The sequence below is a fragment of the Orcinus orca genome, chromosome 4 (genome assembly GCF_937001465.1).
Source record: "Orcinus orca chromosome 4, mOrcOrc1.1, whole genome shotgun sequence".
NCBI lineage: Eukaryota > Metazoa > Chordata > Mammalia > Artiodactyla > Delphinidae > Orcinus > Orcinus orca.
Window position 1 is genome coordinate 82,151,962 of NC_064562.1, and position 11,864 is coordinate 82,163,825.

The 11,864-nt window shown below is 44.0% G+C and overlaps 1 protein-coding gene across 5 annotated transcripts in view; it reads left to right on the plus strand.

Moving 5' to 3' along the window:
- The window catches only part of SCFD2 (sec1 family domain containing 2), a 411,092-nt gene that overhangs the window by 343,942 nt on the left and 55,286 nt on the right, over window positions 1-11,864 (plus strand). The window lies entirely within an intron of this gene.

The following is an 11,864-nucleotide window of genomic DNA, read 5'->3' on the forward strand; positions in this document are numbered from 1 at the left end:
ACAACGACAGGTGCAGGGGAGCCTAGATTGAGGCTGAGAGTGATTTTTGTGTGTCTTGGGGGAGGGGCAAGGCGGGGTCTCATTTGATCTGGCTGTTACCAGAAGAAAAATAAACTCCATTTGCCCTTCCATTCTTTTAAGAAACAAAAGGGATGAAAGAAACTTGAGGCCTATAAGCTTCCCTTTTCATTCTTCTCTTTTTCTCAGATAGATCAGAAAATGATTCCATATTATTAACCACCTAGCCTTCCCCAAAAATATAAATAAAGAGACACTACTGTCCCTCCATACTTACAAACCTCATGATAACAAGCTCAGTGAGGCTGGAGCTCAGGAAATATAATGGAAAAGAAAAAACTTAGATTTTTTTCTTTTTTTTTTTAAAGCTCCTCTAAATGATGGTGAGAATAAGAGGCAGGGGAAGGCCAGTCATTTGAAAGGCTTTTAAATGTGCCATGATTTGGACTTCTGATTTCATTCTTTTCTACAAACGAACGATTAGCTGTAGCACAGGTTTGTGTAATTAGCAGACAGGCCAAACCCTGAGTGATTTATCCACTGTAACTTGGACAAGAAAGCATTGACCAGGGACTTCCCTGGCAGCCCAGTTGTTTGGACTCCGCGCCTCCGCTGCAGGGGACATGGGTTCAATCCCTGGTAGTGGAACTAAGATCCTGCGTGCCACGCGGCACAGCCCAAAAAAGAAAAAAGCATTTCCCAGTGGCGCATCACAGCTAAAAACAACACCGTATTATTCCCACATTCACAATTTTATTGGCATTTCTAGAATAAGGTACAACTTATTTCTTAAGAATCCTTCACAGGCAATGGACCTTTGGTACTGTTTGTAAAACTGGCAACAAGACTGGGCCTGGGCTAAGTAAGATTCAGAAAGAAGCAGAAAGAGTGTACCTTGATGTGGTCCTTCACAGCTTCCTTCTTGGCCTGCTCCTCCAGGAAGCCTTCCAGGCCATCTTCTTGGGGGAGCCCTAGGCCTCTGCTGAAGCTGCAGAATCACCCCTACCCCCAACACACACACATTTCTGCACTGGAGAATAGGGAGGGACAGAGTGTGCAGGGTAACGAAATGCAGGGCTGGTAGCAGGTGGTGGTACCTGAGGAGGACAGGTGGGATTGGCCTCAGCAGGTCTTGGAAGGAGCATCTGGGCTTCCATTTCCCTCTCTCTGAAATGCCGAACTAGCTCATTGGTTCTGAAACTGTGCCCTGGGGGAATACTATTCCCTGCTAAAATCAAATGATGGCGGTCTTCACTCAATTTAACGAAAAATAAAGCAGATCAGATTTACCCCACCGTAAGTTTCTACCCATTCTGTGTTTTCTTACCTTTGTTGCTGCTTCAGCTTTTGTAGCACCCCAAAAAGAACAGACAAGAAGCGAGCAGATATTAACAGAAGAGCTGCCAGCTGTGCTCAACTCATGGCCGTGCTCTGGTGCCGCCTTTACGTGCATGTAGCATAGCCTTGTTTTCTCCTGGTCTGGAAAACGAGATCAACAGTAGTCACTGTCACAGTGGTCTCTGAGGCTCCCAGGTGCTGTGTCACGTGACAGCTTGTGAAAACAACCAGATGCAGGTGATCTCTCAAGTCAGCTTTGAGAGGCCAGCACTCCATGTCCAGCTATTCAGAACCACCAGAAATGTCAGCACGCTTTGAACGGGGACTTATGGTATCAATGGCAAGTTAGTAAATCAATAGGATTCATTCAACAGAATAAAAACAATCAACCTATTAGGAAGCATTGGGAGTGAGATACGGGTTTGAGATGGTGTCTGCGATTACTGTTAAGGAGCCGCCCTCCTTGGGACTGGGAAGGTTCATGACCATGAGCTTAAGTGGTTACATGGGCATTTCTCCCACTTGTGGCAGGTTTCATTCCTGGAAAAGGGGCCCAAAGTCGAAATGATATGAGGGAAATCTGATTTTTCCTATGGTGATAGCTCCGCTAATAGGAGGTTGTGTAACTGATCAAAAATCAATGCCTACCTTTTTGAAAGAAATAGCCTCAGGACTTCCCTGGCGGTCCAGTGGTTAAGACTCCACGCTTCCCCTGCAGGGGGCACGGGTTCGATCGCTGGTCCTGGAGCTAGGATTCCACGTGCTGCGCGGCGCAGCCAAAAGAAAAGAAAAGAAATAGCCTCAAACCTGGTATTTTGTTTACTCTGAATGCTGAACTTCACAGTCCCCTTGTCTAAGGTGACTTGGATTGATTTAATAGGATAACATAATAACCGACGTGAAATTGTACTACTCAACATGATGCGGCATCACAGCAGTTTTTATACTTAATTAACCCTTCCTTAATTAACCACATAAACTCTTAAGATAAAGAGACTGTGTTGGTATAGTTAGGGTAGTCATAAAAGCTGCTTTGGAGAGACTTTTCAGAAGCATCTTGGAGGAAATGCTTTGGAATGGTTGGGGCCGTTTCCTTATTTCTGCAGTGACCCAGGGTTATTGGTCTTGCTGCCTCCTTGGCTCTTCCTGAGGCAGCACAGACGTTCAGGATCAAGAGGCTGCTCGTCCCGCTGCCTCCATCCTGCCTCCTGGGGCTCACTGGCAACTTGACTTTGTTCCCTGCCTTAATGAAAGATGCAAGTTCCAAAGCATATTCCTGACGACGTTCCTTCCTTCAGGTTTCCCCCACCGCATGTCAGACCTTGGGCTAGAATTCTGGGCAGTCACATTCTCTCGTGGCTGTACAAGACTTTCCACGTCCGCCACATCTCCCCAAACTGCCTAATAATAATAGATTTCAGCTGTCATTTCTTCCCTGTTTCCAACTGTTATAAAAAGCTGAATTTGCTGGAGGCTTAAAAAAGTAGTGTGACTGGTTTTGTGTTCTGTTATATATTTTAAGATGATAGCTGATACATTTAAAAGATTATACAATATGTATATATATTATAAGGCATAATTACGTAATAAACACCCATGAACTCATCGCCCTATCCCAAAGGGTCCTTACCCGCCCACCTCCTCCCCCAGCGGTAACCACTTTCTAAAGCTTGTATTTATCACTGCCTTTCTTTTAAAAACAGTTTTATCTCATATGCACGTATACCCAAACCACGTAGAGTTTAGCTTTGCTTATTAAACAGACGAGCCAAATTTATGCAGCCAATTGAGGTTGCTCTTCACCGAGCAAAGCCTTTATGAGAGATGATCCACTCACACGTGGAGGCTGCACTTGCTCAGACCCATCTGGGAGCCCTTTGTTTGAAATTTCCTGCAGAGATAGTTTAGCAGCTCCTCAAGAATCACACTTTATGGCGTGTTTGGTCTGATTCAGCTCTTTTTCCCATTATCTCTCTGTTTTCCCCATTCATTTATTTAAGGAATATTTCATGGGTGCTTCTAGGAACCAGGCGCTATGCTAGAGACCAGCGGAGAACCAGGGAGAGCCCCGGCTTCCCTGGAGCATGTCGCCACCCCTCCCCTCCTTTCCTCCTCTGTCATTGGAGCAATAACTAGAGGCCACAGGCTAAGGAGATTCCAGGACACTGAGCAGGATCCAGTGAACCAAGGGGGCATGGGACCGATGTGGCCTGAGAGCCCGAGGGGAGACCTATGGAGGGACTTACGGGGGTGGTCCAGTCTCCACGAGCCCTGCCTTGGGCCCTTTGTGGCCTCACCGGGACACCTTCTGACCCTGATTTTCTTTGTTAGGCCAGGCTCACTAACACTGTCATCCAAGCATACATACGTTATCTCCGCACCCACTGAGGAGCCCCTGCCGTGTAGCGTAGATCAAGGATCCTACAAGGAAAGAGGAAGTCAGCCCTGTAAGACCTGAAGGCTGATTAAAAAGAAACAGATTATGGTTTTTTTATGTTAGAAGAACTTAGAAGTCACACTAGGTCATTAAATATTAGATTGATGACACAGATACATTGCCCTGTAGTATAAATATGAGACCTCAGAAATACGTGTGTCTAATGTTTTTCATTTATATACAATATAATGTATAATATAAATAATACATATATATAATTCATGTGTTCTCAACCAGCCTCCACACGACCCATTCACCAAAATAACTTACATCCTGCGATCCCTCAATAAAGTAGAACAAATCACGCCAAAACTCTGACCCCCTCAGAGCTCTAAGGCAACCTCCGCTTGCCTGGGCACATCTGCTCATCCTGGTTGAGCTGTGTGATTCCCAGGAGCCAGTTATGTTTGTTCCCAAACCTGCTTATGCCAGTTGTATTTGTTATTAAATAAATTAAATTAAATGTTTAATTAAATGTTCTCTGAGGAAATACGAATTCAAAATAAATTGTTTCAGAGAAAACCAAATTGAATGCTTTGAAAGACTCAGTAAAGATGAATCATTTTAAACATGCTTTTGAATTAGGTATGAACAGGATGATTGTGAAAGATTGAAGGGAAAAAAACCCATTAAAATCTAGAAGAATTCTGTTCTCAGATTGTGCTACAGGGGTCTAACTTCTTATTCCACTTTAAATGGACTAAAATTGGAAATTATACACAGTACATAATTTTTTTAAAAAAAGAACTCTAATCAGCAGATAATACTCAAACAAAAGACTTTTCTCAAAAGAGTAATGAATAAACAGATGTTTGTGTTTTAATTTTAAACAAAGTTATACGTACACACAAATACACATATATGTGTATGTATACGTGTGGGAGAGAGATCAATTTTTCATGATCCCCTTTTTAAATGACTTCTAATCACCTATTGGTCCCAATCACATTTGAAAAAGAGAACTTCTATTATAAATATTACCAGGACTTCCCTACTCAAGAGTGGTTTTACACAGTCAACCTCCCGAAAAGATTTCAGATGTGACACCACTTGCTAAGGTTTATTTGGTTTTTTATTTTGTTTGGTTTTGTTTTCATTTGCCAACCTTTTATAGAGAGCCATGAAAAAGGGCTCCATCTTTAAAACAATGGTTTGAAAAGAGAGAAAAGGCAATGTCGGACAGCCGGATGGATGAGGGAGGTCATGACTTCCCAGCGCTCTGCCCTTTCTGCTTTCTGGCCGCATTGCCCTCCCAAGCCAGCCTTTTCTCTAACTGCCCCAGGAGCCCACAGAGATGGGTCCCCTGCTGCCAGGGGTTTGCTGAGAGACACAAGGGTGGGATGCAAATTGGAAAATGGACCTGATGTTCTCAAACTCTGGGCCAGAAGAAGGATGAGGAGGCCATCCTTGGATAATTTGGGTCCAGATAAGAAAAGAACCCCTTGAACAGGCTCAGCTGATATTCTTTGACCCCAGCTCTTCTCAATCAGATGTAAGGGACTTCTACAACTGTGACGAGAATAATATCACTCAATAGGGAGACATTTAAAATCCAATTCCAGCCATGTCCCCCAGCTTATCCAGCCATACAGGTTCCGTGTGTGTGTGTGTGTGTGTGTGTGTGTGTGTGTGTGTGTGTGAAGGCCTTAAGTGAGGGTGCTTCATCTCTAATCCAGACTGAAGCTTTGGATAAGGCAGCCTCCTGATACAAGATTCTTTATTTTCCTGAATACCTAAGAAATAAAACCAAACTTCTGGAAGCCAGGCTCTTTTGAAAAAGTTCCCCATGCACCAGAAAGGTTCAAGGCTGCTCCGTGAGAGAACCAAACAGAAGGACTTAGGCAGACTGGAGTGAGGAGTCCAGCAAACAGGAGGGAAGGGGGCAGGGCACAACCTTTGAAAGAATGACATAGCCTGAGGACATGACATAAGCTGATTAGAACCAAAAGGGTCCAAGATGGTGGACAAGTCGACGTACACTAGACCTTGAGCCTCAGTATATGTTCACTGTAACACATCAGCAAGCTAAATGACACACCCACGGGCGCCATGACAGTTCCAAGACCGACCATAAAGATCAGAAAGTGGGCAGTGGCCCAATTCCTGGAAATCCCCACCCCTTCCCGAAGTAGCTGGAATACTCCTCCCACTCATTAGCCTATGAAATTACCCACCCCTCTAAAAACTGACAACACCATACCCTGGTATTTTTCTCACCTTCTGAGATGGCCCACACTCTGTCTGTGGAGTGTGTTTCTCTCTAAATAAATCCACTTCTTACCTATTGCTTTGTCTCTCACTAAACTCTTTCTGTGATGAGACATCAAGAAGCTGAGCGTCATTAAGTCCTGAAACCAGGTGTGTGATCTCACTTGGAAGACTGTGGGTTTTGGCTGGGTTTGAGTCCCAATCTGAGTTTGGGCCGGGTTTGAGTCCTGGCTGCGTGGGTTCAAGTCCCAGTCTGAGGTGCACAGTTTCAGATCCCTGAGCTCTTCAGCCTTCTCTCCATTTTACCTTTGTTTTTGCTGGAAATGTGGGTCCCTGCAGCGCACAGAGCCATGGAAACCGCTGTCCTCCCTCTGCCAAGGTAAAGCAACTCCAGTAAGTGGAGACGGGTGAGAGGGGGACGAGGGCGGGCAGATGTGGACACAGGAGCCCTATTTTGTTGCTCCGAGGAGTAACTGGACCCCTGCCCAAGAGATCCCCAAGCCCTCCAAAGAAAGAAATTGCAGGGGCATGAGTCATCCCCTATTTTAGGCGAACACAGGGGTGCCCTGCGGGACTGAGGGCCTCCCTTATCAAGGAGCAGGCAACTGAAGTACGCAGATTGTGCTTGGCCAAAGGCTAGGATCAGCTTCTGGTTTATTATCTATTTAACTAAGTGGATTAAATGAGAATTGACTGGAATTGTACACTTAGGGGTCCCTTACAAAACACCGTTATCTCATAAGCTGGCTTAATGGAACAGGCTGTCCGGGGCTTATTAGAAGTAACTGAATACAGTGCCTTACAGGGCAGAGATCCAATGGAGGGTGTGGGGCAGGCCCGGGAGATCCCACACCTTGTGTGGCCACAAAAGATGGGCCTGGGGTATAACTGCAAACCATACTATTAGCGTCTACCCCCAGAGACAGGCCCAGATCTTCCCAGGAAGAGAGGCATCTGCCATTCACTCCACTGTTAAAGCACTTCTTCGATATTAAGGGTGAACTAAGTGCTTTACTGATCTTTTATGTATGTGGACTCCAGCACATATGAAAGACCGCAGAGTAGAGTGGTTAACACAACCGTCTTGGGCATTAGACTGCAAGAGTTTACATCTTAGCTTTACCACTTACTACTTGAGTGACCGTGTGTCACTTAACTTCTCTATGGCTCAGTTTCCCCATCTGCAAAATGGGGATGATAGTAGTACCTACCTCATTGGGTTTCTGAGGAGATTAAGTGAGCTAATATGTATAAACTTCTTGGAATAGCGTCTGGCATAAGTGATTCTATACGTGAGCTTTCAGTGATTATAGCTTTTACACCAAAAAAGAATTCATCCCATTTCATAGCTTTTGCACCCGCATCTCCTTTAGCTATTAACTGCAGCATGATATGGAATGAGCTGCACTCACAGAGGAGATATTCTGAATGGTGGGAGGCAGTGTACGTGGAGGAGGTCAGGGCTGTGATCAGAGAGACATTTTGCTGGAGATGGTGATGCGATCTTACACGTCATTTATCTTCTCTTATCCCCATTTCTGTGTGTGTGTGTGTATGTGTGTGTGTGTTGAGACTTTCATTATAGGGTTTAGGTAAGTGAATGTAAATTCTGCTTTTGGTGAAGATTGATATAATTATGAAGATGCTCAGAGATGAGACCCCTTTGGCCTGGTGTCCCAGAAACATGTACATTTTAGAGGACTTGCTTTGAGGGTAACAGACACGTCGGAAAGGATCGCTGGACAGACCCACTGGACAGAAGTTGCCCTTGTGCAGTTGGTTTGAACAATGGAGATAATTGACTGTTTTTCAGGAAGGTTTTAGTGTATTTGTAAATTTTGTACTTTTTTTTTCTTCCAGCAATTTCTTTGACAGTGTTATTTTTCTGTTGGGTTCCTTTGAGTTCAATTTACCTGTAATCTGTAAACATTTCTTCTATCAACAACCTGCTCCACAATTGACCTAACTCTTCAGAATTACACAGCCTTTGCTTAAACTACTTCCAACGTATAATCTACAATTTCCATGTATAATTTATAATTTTCAGTACTCTATAATCCAGGAGATGATTCTATTCCACTCAGCCTAATGGATGAACATTACAGTCCTCACTTTTCAAAAAGTTGAAGGAGACCGTATGAAAATTTGTATGAACCTTTCTGTTCTATAGAATTACTTTAAATTTAAGAAGTCTAGCCTATTAGCTGAATTGTGTTTTAGAAGAATTGAAACACCGTGCATGGTGTTAGAACTAGTAATGCTTTCTTCTTGTTTTCATGCCATTTTTAATTTAAAGGAGTAGTAGTACGTAGTATACAACACTTAGATATAATTGATGTAATTTCCCATATTTTAAATGGTTCAGGCTGGGAGTTTAAGGAAAGAAGCCACATGAATCAGTGAGAAGCCATAACCTTCCAGGGTTTCTTCTGGCTGATTATTGACTAATGCACAAATTGATGTATCCAACTGAGCTGCAATGCCAAGGGCAAGCATGGTATGATATCGATAGATGCTCTGGACCTGTGGATCTCACCTTTTCTTGATTATGAACCTCTTTAAGAATAAGGAGGAAGTTGTGGACATGCTTCTCAGAAAATGACACAAAGCTTGGCATAGAATTCTAGAGAGTGTACACGAACTCCCTGAATTTTCTGTCGAATCCCTGCTTCCCCACTGGAGTTCACTGAACACGGGGAGGCTTCCTCTCACTAGGCTTGACCACCCTTTTGATTTTTTTTTTTTTTTTTTCCGGTACGCGGGCCTCTCACTGTTGTGGCCTCTCCCGTTGCGGAACACAGGCTCCGGGCACGCAGGCCTAGCGACCATGGCTCACGGGCCCAGCCGCTCCGCAGCATGTGGGATCTTCCCAGACCAGGGCACAAACCCGTGTCCCCTGCATCAGCAGGCGGACTGTCAACCACTGCGCCACCAGGGAAGCCCCTGATTTTTTTAATGACAGTGAGTTGGACATTTCTGGAGACCAGGAAATAGAGACTGGTCAGAGGATTTTTTTGATACAATAAGAAATATGCATATTGGTCTTTGTCCACAGTTCTTAGCACACAGCTCTTAAAACCCTTGGAATTTCCAGAATGATGAGAGTGTCTTATATGCTAATGGGATGATTGGTGGTCGGGGGAACAATAGCTTCAGGATGGGAGCTGGTTGCCAGAAAAACCAAGGCATGTTTAGAGTAGTGGAACTTGCAGCCCTACCCGCGCAACTTCCAGAGTGAAGAGAGCCGCTGAGAGATGCATTAATCACCAGTGGCCAATAATTTAATCAATTGTGCCTATGTAATGAAACCTCCATAAAGTCTCCTAAACAATAGTGTTTGAAGAGCCTCTTGGTTGGTGAACACATCAAGATACTGGGCAGGTGGAGCACCTGGAGAAGGCATGGAAGTCCTGCTCTCCTTCCCCCATACCTGGCCCTCTGCATCTCTTCCATTTGACTGTTCCTGAGTTGCATCCCTTGTAATAAACTGGTCCCAGTAAGTAAAGCACTTTCCTGAGTTCTGTGATCTGTTCTAGCAAATTATTGAACCTGAGGAAGGGGTCATGGGAACCCCTGATTGATAGGTCAGGAGTGCAACGGGCAACCTGGGATTTAAACTTGGCACCTGAAGTGGGGGCAGTCTGGGTGGGGTCTGCACTAACTCTACATAGCTAGTGGCAGAATTGATTTGAATTGTAGGACACTCAGTTGATGTGTGGAGAGTTAGAGAATTGGTTGGTATGGGGGGAAAAGTCCACACATTTGGTGTCAGAAGTGTGAGTAAAAACAGTTCAGAATTTTGCCCTCCCTTTAAGAGTTATATACAGTGTTCCACAGTTATTGAAAGTACAGGCTCAACTATCTACACACTGTGTCTGCTGCCATTGGGTTCCTTTGGATGTTCCTATGTACTTTAGATACAATCCATTTTAGTTGAAGCTTGTTTGGATCTACCTCTACTTCCTAAAAACTTCTCTCTTTATCAAAATTAACAAGTATCTCCTCACTTCACATCCACTAGGAGAGCTACAATCAAGAAGATAGTTGATAACAGCATTTTTGAGGATGCAGAGAAAACCCTCTTACACTGAGGGTGGGAATGTAAAATGGTGCTGTCACTTTGGAAAACAGCCTAGCAATTCCTCAAACGGTTAAATACAGAGTTGCCACATGACCCAGAAATTCTATTCCTAAATATGTACCCAAGAGAAATGAAAATGTATGTCCACACAGAAACTTGTACATGTAAAACTAGAAGCATTATTCATAATAGCCAACATGTGGAAACACCCAAATGTTCATCAACCAATGAATGGATATTTAAAATGTGGTATATCTATACAATGACTGTTAGTCAGCAATAAAAAGAAACTAAGTGCTGATGCATCCTACAACTTGGATGAGCCCTGAAAACATTGTGCTAAGTGAGAGAAGCCAGTCACAAAAGACCATATATTCTATGATTCCGTTTATATGAAATGTCCAGGGTAGGGAAATCCATAGAGACAGAGAGCAGATCAGTGGTGCCAGGGTCTGGGGGTAGGGGGAAAGGGGGAGTGACAGTTAACAGGTATGGAGTTTCTTGTTGAGGTGATAAAAATGTTCTAAAGTTGATTGTAGGAATGATGATTGTACCACTATGTGAATATACTAAAAGCTATTGAATTGTACACTTGAAATGGGTTAACTGTGTGGTGTATGAACTGAACCTCAATAAACGTGTTCTGAAAAAAAGAATATAGATTCTGGACCCAAGCTGCCTGTGTTAAAATCACCCTGGCAGCTCTGGTGTCCCGAGATAAGGATTTGGGTGCAAGTACTGTATTTGAGAAGATGTCCTAGGCAGTGTGGTCAGGACGTAGGGAAGTGAGACAGGAGAGGAAGGAAAGCCAGTAGAGGAGGCATTCATGAGTGAGTTACTGTTGGGGGCAACTGGGGCTCAGTCCTACTGGCCCCTCCATAAGGCTATGGAGACCACAATTCAGAATGGTACCCCCCAAGCGATGAGAAAGCTCTGTTGTTTCTGAGTGCTGACTTCTATGCTTCTAACCAAAGAAAGGCCCCAGACAGGAGGAGAGATACACAGAGACAGAGACAGACAGACACAGAGACAGACACGCAGGTACTTGAGGCAGGAAGCAGAGGGCACAAGAACTGTTCCCCAAACGTACAGGTGAACCAGTCCAGAATGACTGAACGAACATGGGCTGAACATAGACAGTGTGCTGATGGGAGTGTTCCTTAATCTCTCTGGCCCTCAGCTCCCTCATCCTTTGTATGGGGGAAAGAATAGCTCCTGTCTCATAAGGGTGATGTGGGGATTGATGAGTTCATGTATCTGCAATATTTCAACAGTCAAAAATACTCATCTTGAACCTTTCTCTATTTTTTGAACTTCTGACTTACCATGATCATTCCTCTTCTGCATGAGCTTGTAACAAGACAGAGAAGAAATCCATCTATTATGAGTTTCAAAAAGAAATAGAAGCACTTCCGAGAACAGTCTTCTCATTAGGCCCCCTTTGTGTTTGATCAGCTCTGAATGGCTGCCTTTTGAAATACGCCATAAGCTTTGTTAGCGCATTATATGCCCATCCCAGCAAGTTCTGTCATTGGAGCAACTCTATGATCTTTCTCATTCTTGCTATTCTATTTTATGGAAACTGTTGGTGGGATTCAAGTGAGAGCGGTTCATCACAGTACTCTTGTGTTTTCCTTTGTGTCTCCTATTTTCCCAAAGCTGTGTTCAGAGGACACTAGACCCTGGGGAGCTTTCTTTTTGTGAAACTTCTGCAGTCTAGGGGTTGAAGCCAGTGGCTGCAATCCCAGGCAATTCTGAGTTCTGCTTCTGTCAAAGGCGTTT